This window comes from Silene latifolia, chromosome 11 (assembly GCF_048544455.1).
Source record: "Silene latifolia isolate original U9 population chromosome 11, ASM4854445v1, whole genome shotgun sequence".
NCBI classification, from domain to species: Eukaryota; Viridiplantae; Streptophyta; class Magnoliopsida; order Caryophyllales; family Caryophyllaceae; genus Silene; species Silene latifolia.
In genome coordinates this window covers 148884556-148893239 of record NC_133536.1, presented here as the reverse complement: position 1 = coordinate 148893239, position 8684 = coordinate 148884556, and the positions used below count along the sequence as shown (strand labels likewise).

At 40.9% G+C, this 8684-nt stretch overlaps 1 non-coding gene across 1 annotated transcript; it reads right to left on the bottom strand.

Annotated features, from left to right (window-relative positions):
- Positions 1 to 4472: 4472 nt before the first annotated feature.
- Positions 4473 to 4579, bottom strand: LOC141616617 (small nucleolar RNA R71). The gene has a single exon (XR_012530951.1). It is a non-coding gene; the product is annotated as a small nucleolar RNA R71 (small nucleolar RNA).
- Between the last annotated feature and the right edge of the window lie 4105 nt (positions 4580 to 8684).

Below are 8684 nucleotides of genomic sequence, written 5' to 3'. Positions count from 1 at the left end.
CCTTTGTCCGTAAACGTGCGAGGACATATCCGAAGATGCCTCAGGTATGACTCCTTCTTATGGCTGGCGAGCTTTTGTACGTAGTCTAACGGGCTTTAAACGACCCGCACGGATAGTCGACAGACTCTAAACTGTTCCCGACGATAGGTCCTTTGCTCGTATCCTCGAGTCCCCTTGGCGTCGCCCTTCCCGACGGCAAGTCCTTGGCCCGAATCCTTCGAGCCGCACTCAACGTCGCTTGGGTCTCCAGGTTGTAATCATCGATTGACCTGGGGGCTCTACTTTGAGTTTCGCCCTGTCCAAGCCTCAGTCAAAGTGGGGGCTCTGTAGATACCCAGTATCTGCTGAGACTCCAGCAAACACCCGATGATTATCGGACTATAACATGTTTTGGAATCGCGGCGTTTGATCGACTGTTTGTGTACAACTTTACGTCGGAAAACATAAAACGATTTCGAAAATAAAACTTTTCAAAACATTTCAAAAATACCTGGAGTGTTTAATGCACGACGACGGGGTTGCAATGACACTAACTAGAGTCAAAACCGACACCGGACAAAAAACCGACTCAAAAATTCAAATCCCGACTCCAACAACGAGTCAAACCGAGTCAACCACCAAAAACAAAACATTTCAAACCTTCTACCTGAAGTTTTCCCGGATTTATGTTTGGTCAAGTACCAAACATATGACTACAAAACCTAGGATAGAACAAATTATGATTGCGTTTGTGTGAAAGCGACAACTCACCTCGAAGAGCCGCGACGTGGCTCGCGCCTCTTTGAGCAGCCCAAGTGGCCACATCGCTCAAAACTCACACAACCACTCATTTCCCTATAAATACCCCTCAAATGCCCCCCATTTGAGACTTACGCGAGTGTCCGCTCCCTCTTTTCTCCCTTCAAATTCTCGACTCGACTTCTTAAGTCACAATCCTACGCGTATTTACGACCTACGATCGTAAATACAAGCCTTACACATTGTTTGGTACCGTCATCGTGCATTAAATCACTTGACCGACCACTTCGACCACTACACCGTCACTAAACTTAAAACACTCTTTTTACTTGCCAAAACGGTTTTAAACCGAGTCTTTTCCGACCAAACGAGTTGTTACACTTACGTCCATCACTCGCCATAACCAAACATGTAAGTATGAGGGTGTAAAAAATCCTCTTTTTATCATGTTTTCATATGTTTCATGACTTTAACATGCTAAAACGCGCTTAACATGAACCAAAACATGGAATAAACGAGCCAAAACTGATTTTTGGCCTGAGACAGAAGCCCCTTGGTTCGCCGGCTTGCCCGCGCCTAAATGGGGTGTCCAGGTCAGAGATCAACCGTGTTTGTTCTCGTCATTTCCCTTTAATTCATTTTCATATTTGTAATCGGTTTTTACCATTTCAAATATTTTCCAACCCTTTTTATTCTATTTCATTTGTTTTAACCATAAAACATTTTTCACCCTTGGTTCCTCATACCATGACGGTTAAATACGTGGTTCGGTGATAATATTTGGTTAATAACATTCAAAAGGTATTTTAAAATCTTTTATTTCATTTCTTTACATTTCCAAAATAAACATGTTAGTCACCAACACAAAGTCGTCCTTGGTTCTACATACCATGCCGGATTTTAACCCGGGTACGATGATAAGTATCGACTAATTATATTCAAATGAACTTAAAACAATTAGTTCATAATCATTTTCAAAACTATTCATGTCAAGTTTGTCAAGTTGAACCCGACACCGAATATTATCAAAATAATGATGATTATTCGAGTCTAGTTCTTCAAATCAACAAATGCGGTCTAAACGACCCTTTCAAACCAAATCGGGTTCAAACACCCATTTCTCAACACGTTTTGTAACGTTTTCAAAAGATCAGAATACGGCATATAACCGTAGGCTGACCCGCACCTCAAGCAGGCCTTTTATTTCTCATTTTCAGAACCAGGGGAGGCCTCTTTACACCGCCGGCTGGCTCACGCCTCATGTAGCTGATGTGACCATAATTGGCGCATATTTAGCCCCCGAATTAGCCTTGTTTCCATGCTTTTTAGTGCTTATTTGGGTCATTTCTTATCTTTAGTTCTTTGTTTTGCATATTCTTTGAGATTTTGATCCCTTGGTAGGAAAGGAGTAAGAATCTTGCATTTTCATGGCAAAACGAGACTAAATTGATCGAATTCAATGACCAAGCATCAAGGAGAGACAAGATTAGAAGGCCTTTGTACATATCATAGTAGAAGAGCAATGTTGAGGAAAGATCCTTGAGTCCCCAAGGAAATCCCCAAGGAATTTATGAAGAAAAGGGAAGAAAAGAAGAAGTTACTATGCTGACTGACAATCCGAGCGGATTGCCAGCAATCCGCCCGTCCAGCCTCTGCACAATCCGAGCGTCCCCAGCCTGAATCCGCTCGGATTCCCCCTCAACAATCCGTCCGGATTCCCCAGAATCCGCTCGGATTCCATCGCCCAAATCCGGCCGTCCCGACCTTATTCCGCCCGGATTTCTTCACAGCACGGATTGTCTTCTTCAAGCTACGAAAAGAGAAGCCCTTCTCTCAGAAAATACCGGGTCCTCCTTGCTCAACTTAAAAAGTGTAATTACTAGTTTAGCCCTTAGTTAACCCTAATGCATCCTCCCTAATTTTCACTATAAATACCCCATTAGGCTAATTAGAGGAGCATGTTCTTCTTATCAATAATTAGTGTAGTTAATATCAATCAAATCTCTCTTTAATATTGTAATCAAGTATTAATCAAGTTTTAATCCAAGTTTTAGTTCTTTAATCTCTCTTTTGTTCATCCTTTATTTTGGGTAATTGAAGATTATTTGGGTTATTATTGGGAGATTGACAACCTCTCAATCTAGCATTCAAGTACTTCTATTATTCTTGCTTTATTATTGGAATCATTAGTAGGTATAATCTCTTAATCCCTTTTTAATTATTGTTAATTACTTTCATTTATTCATCATATTTCATATTGTTAGTATGATTGACAACCTTGCTAGCATGATCAACATGATAATGAGTGAGTAGTCTCTTAGCTAGGGTTAGTGGGTGATTAGGGGAAACCAACATGGGGAATGATTCATGCTTAAATTAATATGCTTTCATGTTTTATTTGCTTGGTTGTTTTGATCTCAACTCATGCACATGTTATATTTGATGAAATGCTAAGCCTATGAATCCTTGCATTTACTATCATCTCCTATCTTTTCAATGAGACTTGTAAGACATAACCCAACTCGAGTCTCATTAGACCATGCATGTTGTTGAGTAGGGAAGATTAAGTCGACTTGTAGGTGTTGTACAATCTAATCGATTCGGCTCCGGGACCCAAACTTTCCTAGGATTGTAAGATATAACCCAACTCAATCCATCACAATAATAATTGCTTGCTTATAATTTGAGAACATGTTTGTATGATCATATCCCATGATTCCCCTATGATCCCATGACACCCTAGTGCCTTTAATCAATTGTTTACACCCCTTTTTATTCATCTTGCTTGTTTATTTTCATTGTTATTCTAGTTTAGTAACCTTCTACATCAACCCAATTTGTGACACCCCTTAGACACCGCTAGTTACAATAGAAATCTCATTTCAACTCCCGTCCCTTGGGATCCGACCTTTACTTGCCTCTTTACTAATTGTAGAGTTGCTTGTTAAGCTATAAATTGTGTTTTGATTCGACCGTGACCAACGACCACATCTTAATTTGTGAACACTTAGCGGAGTCGCATCAAAAATGGCGCCGTTGCCGGGGACGGTGTTTGTTTGATTTAGATTTCTTTTTATTGTTATTAGTTGTGTCTTTCTTCACCTTGAGGAATTAAAACTCCTCAAGGTTTGTTCTAATTGTTTTTGAGTTGTTTGATATTTTGCATGTCTAGAAGGTTACAAAGTGATTTGTTACCTTTTGACCGTGAAATCGAAAGAACCTTGACGAACAATAGGAGACTTGTTAGGAGGAATTTGAGAGGTGTTAGTGAAGTTGTTCAACCCACTAGTGAGTTTGTCAATCCTTTCGCAATAGAAGGAGAAGAAAACCCATTACACAATACCCCACAAAATCCACCTACAATGCCAAAATTCTCGTCACACTCCGTACCCACCGAGGAGAATCTACCAAATGGTACTCCTACACCGCAACATCTCACCGGAAATTTTATTGCCAAGTCCGCCTTCATCCAACTAGTTGAGAGGAGCCAATTTGGGGGGATGCCTAGTGAGGATCCTCATTCTCATATGGAAACCTTTTGCGATTATTGTGATGCTATCTCTCAAACGGGCATGACTCAAGACCAAATAAGATGGGTCTTATTTCCTTTTTCCTTAATCGGCACCGCAAAGCAATGGTTGAAGGGCCTTGATAAGGCCACCCTTGGAATAGATTCTTGGAAGAAGTTGGCTCTAGCTTTCTACAAAAAATTCTACCCACCGGAAAAGACCAACATGCTAAGAGCTCAAATTACGGGTTTTAAGCAAAGGGATGAAGAGTCTTTGTATGAAGCTTGGGAGCGGTTTAAAGGTATTTGTCGCTCATGTCCTCACCATGGACTTAGCGAATGGTTTTTGGTGCAACAATTTTGGAATGGTTTATATGAAGATTCTAGGAACATTCTCAATATGGGATCAAATGGAATGTTCACCGAAGTTGATGACAATCAAACATGGAACAAGATTGAGGAAATGGCGGTCCATAATTCACAATATAGTAGACCTCGCAAGGCTACTAGAGGAGGAAAGCATGAAGTGGACTCCGTTACTCAATTGGGTGCTCAACTTAGTGCTCACATTGACACAATCAACTTGAAGTTTGAACAAGCTATGGCTAGCCTTGAGGAAAACTCAAAATCATCGAAGCATCATGTTAATGCCATGACGGCATCCTCATCAATCCCAAGTGGGATATGTGAGAATTGTGGAACATTGGGTCATGACCCAAGTGAGTGTAGGGGAACAACCGAACAAGTTAATGCTTTCCAAGCATACAAGAGTGATACCCCTTATTCAAATTTTTACAATGAGAACACCAAGTTCCATCCAAATCTCTCATACAAAAGCCAAAATGTTCAAAACCCTCAAACAACATACACTCCACCACCCATGAGAAACCAAAATCAAAGACCCTTTTACAATCAAAACCAAGGTTACCAAAATCAAAATCCATACAATCACCAAAATGACCAAGGTTTTGATGTCTAAAAAGCGGTCCTCTAAATGCAAAAGAATCAACAAGAATTTTTCACCCAAATGCAAAAAGATAGCCAAGCAAAAGAAACCACCATCAACAACATTCTAGCTCACACCAAGATGTTGGAAACCCAATTGACTCAACTAGCATCTTCAAGCTCACAAAGACAAAAGGGGCAATTACCACCTCAAAGTAATCCCCCTAGACATGAAACGGTTAGTGCCATTCACTTGAGAAGTGGTACAAGGTATGAAGCACCGAAGAAGCAAGTTGAGGATGAAGTTGTGGAAGCTAGTGAAAAGGAAGAAATTGTGCAAAACTCCAAAGATGGAGAATCATCAAAAGAAGAAAGTTCAAAGAAAAATGAAGACAAGGCCAAAGAGAAGGAGCCCATTGTGATTAGACTTCCTTTTCCAAGTCGTCAAGCCAAGCCCAAATTTGATGATCAACTTGGAAAGTTCATGGAAATTGTGAAGAATTTAGAAGTCTCAATTCCTTTCACGGAATTAATCAATCACGTTCCGGCCTATGCGAAGTATATGAAAGATATCCTCACAAAGAAGAAGTCAATCCGGAAACTTGAGACTATCGCCTTCACTAAGGTGAGTAGTGCAATACTTCAAGGGAGTTCACCTCCAAAGTTAAAGGATCCGGGAAGCTTCTCAATACCGTGTACCATTGGCGACACGACGATCAACAAAGCCCTATGTGATCTAGGGGCTAGTGTGAGTGTCATGCCGTACTCGGTAAGTAAAAGGTTGGGGATGGGAGAGCTTAAATGCACCAACATCACACTCCAAATGGCCGATAGATCGACGAAGACACCGTTAGGGATATGGGAAGATGTCCCCGTGCGAATTGGGAAGTTTTTCATCCCGGTGGACTTTGTCATTGTTGATATGGAGGAAGATTCCAACATTCCAATCATCCTAGGAAGACCTTTCCTACACACCGCCGGTGCGGTGATTGATGTGAAACATGGAGAGCTCACTCTAGAAGTGGGAGATGAAAGCATAACTTTTAATCTTGACAAGACCATGAGAGCTCCTCGTTTGCATGAGCCATGTTTCATGATTGATCATTATAGCCAAAAAGATGAAAGGAAGAAATCGGAACTCCAATGGAAGAAGAAAGTTGAAGATGCTCCATTCAAAGAGCAAGTGAATTGTGACAAGGAGAGCTTGCAAAGCTCATCAAAATCAACCAAGGAAGAAGAGGATGGCCTCATTGGCCAAGAGAAGAAATTGGGAGAGTTGTCTCCATCTAAGCAAGAGATTTTCAATGATCAACTCAATGAAGTTTGTGCTCTTTGGGACGACGAATTTGAAGGGATTTTTAATCCCTACATTGGACATGCCATCGATCATGATCAACAACAAGGGCCACGGTCTATTGAGGACCTCTACCATAATAATGAACAAGCTTTTGATTACTTCTTCAAGGTGTTGAGCAACATCAACAACACCTTGAACATGCCCCTTGACATCTCATCAAGAATGAGAGTTTGGTGGAGTCCTCCCTAAACCACCACTTGTAAATATTTCTAACTCCCTAACTTGCATTTCAATTCTTGTATTGCATTTTTGTCATTTTTGGATTTGTATTTACTTTGATCAAAATAATTGTCATGTAAGAGAGAAGTGAGGGAGAGACTAACAATTTCAATTGATGTGTAGTGCTTTACCTTAGTGTGGGGATGGCAATTGCCTAGGCTATCCATGCCTTAGTAGTGCCCCCACAATGAAGAACACAAGACTTGAAAGAAAGAATGGAAGAATGATAAAGGGAATGCGCTGTGCACGGGTGGAACTGAATCCGTGTACACAGAGGACGAATCCGAGCGGATTCCCAAGAATCCGCCCGTCTTATGCAATCCGAGCGTCCTGCAGAAAAGACGCCCGTCTTGAACTGAGCTGAATTTTGAAATTTTCTTGACTGTTAAAGAATCCGAGCGGATTCCCAAGAATCCGCCCGTCTTGAAGAATCCGTCCGTCCAAGAAAAAAGACGCCCGTCTTTGCAACTGAGGAAAACAAGCAAATTTTCTCGGATGAAATCCGCCCCGTCTTTGAAGAAATCCGCCCGTCCCGTGTTCAGCAAATCCGAGCGGATTGTACCAAATCCGCCCGTCTTTAGGCGAGTTTTTGCAAAGGTAGAAGAAGCAGAATCCGCACGGATTGAGCCTAATCCGCACGGATTGCCCCTGCAGTTTTGAAATTTTCGGCTTCTTTAAAACCCCTCCCACCTTCATTCATTCATTCATTCATTCATAAACACTACCCACAACATCAAAACCCTCATCCTCTCCATCATAAAAACAAAAACCCTCAACAACATTCATCAAAATCAAATCAAACCATCCTTCCAACAACAATTTAATCACTCCTTCTTCAACAAAAATCAAAACCAAGAACAAAATCTTCAACCTTTGAGTCGATTTTTGTTTTCATAAAGGCAAAGCCTTTCACCTTCAAATCGATTTGGGCATACTACAAATTGAAGATTTTTCATTCTTTTCTTGGTTAAGATCATCAATGGCAAAGACTAAGGGTGCAACAAAGGCAACAAAGGCACCAAAGGCTAAGGCACTCTCACAAAGGCAAAAGGCTCTTCAAACAATGAAAGCTTTGGCTATGGTGGTGGCAACACCAAACTTGGAAGTGCAACAACAACAACAACCTTCTATGGGACCATCAACATCTTCTACTCCGGTAATTAATCAACTTTTGCATTATCCGGAGGTAACTTTTATTTCCGATACCCATAGAAATACCTTTGTCAAGTTTGCTATGAAATCTATTCACTCCACCAAATTCATATGTAAAGATGCCTTGGAAAAATTGGGTGTTCTTGAACAAACAAAAGCCTTTTTCAAAGCCATGGGGTTGAAGAAATTGTTTGAAACAAAGGAATTGACATACCCCTCCCTTGTCTTGGAATTTTTAAGTTCTTTGAAAGTCACCAAAGTTGAGAATAGAGAAAATCTCGAGTTTCGTCTAGCTAATGTTAGTAGACGCATTACCTTTACGGAATTAGGTGAAATTTTGGGTCTTAGTGATGAATCGAGTTATCTTAAGCATTATGGAAAGTATGACCCCGAGCCTCTTTGGGAGGCAATCTCCGGGAAGAAATTTGAGGATTTTCATGCATGTCATGCTCTTTTGGTCCATCATCCGGGCATAAGAGTATGGCACAAGGTTGTGGGAAATACCATAATTGCTAGGAAAGACACCAATCATTTCACAAGACTTGATTTTATTCTCCTTGAATCGGCTTTGAATATCGGAAGAATTCATACCAAGCCTTACAATTCTTTGAGGCTCTTGGTAGATAGATGGCTTAATGTTGATAATGGGAAGAAGGGCACAACCGTTATTGTCAATGGCGGCCTAGTCACGGTCCTAGCTAAGCACTTTGATCCTAACTTCAATAAGGATAGCAAGTACAAAGCAAAGGAAGGTGGCCATCTTAT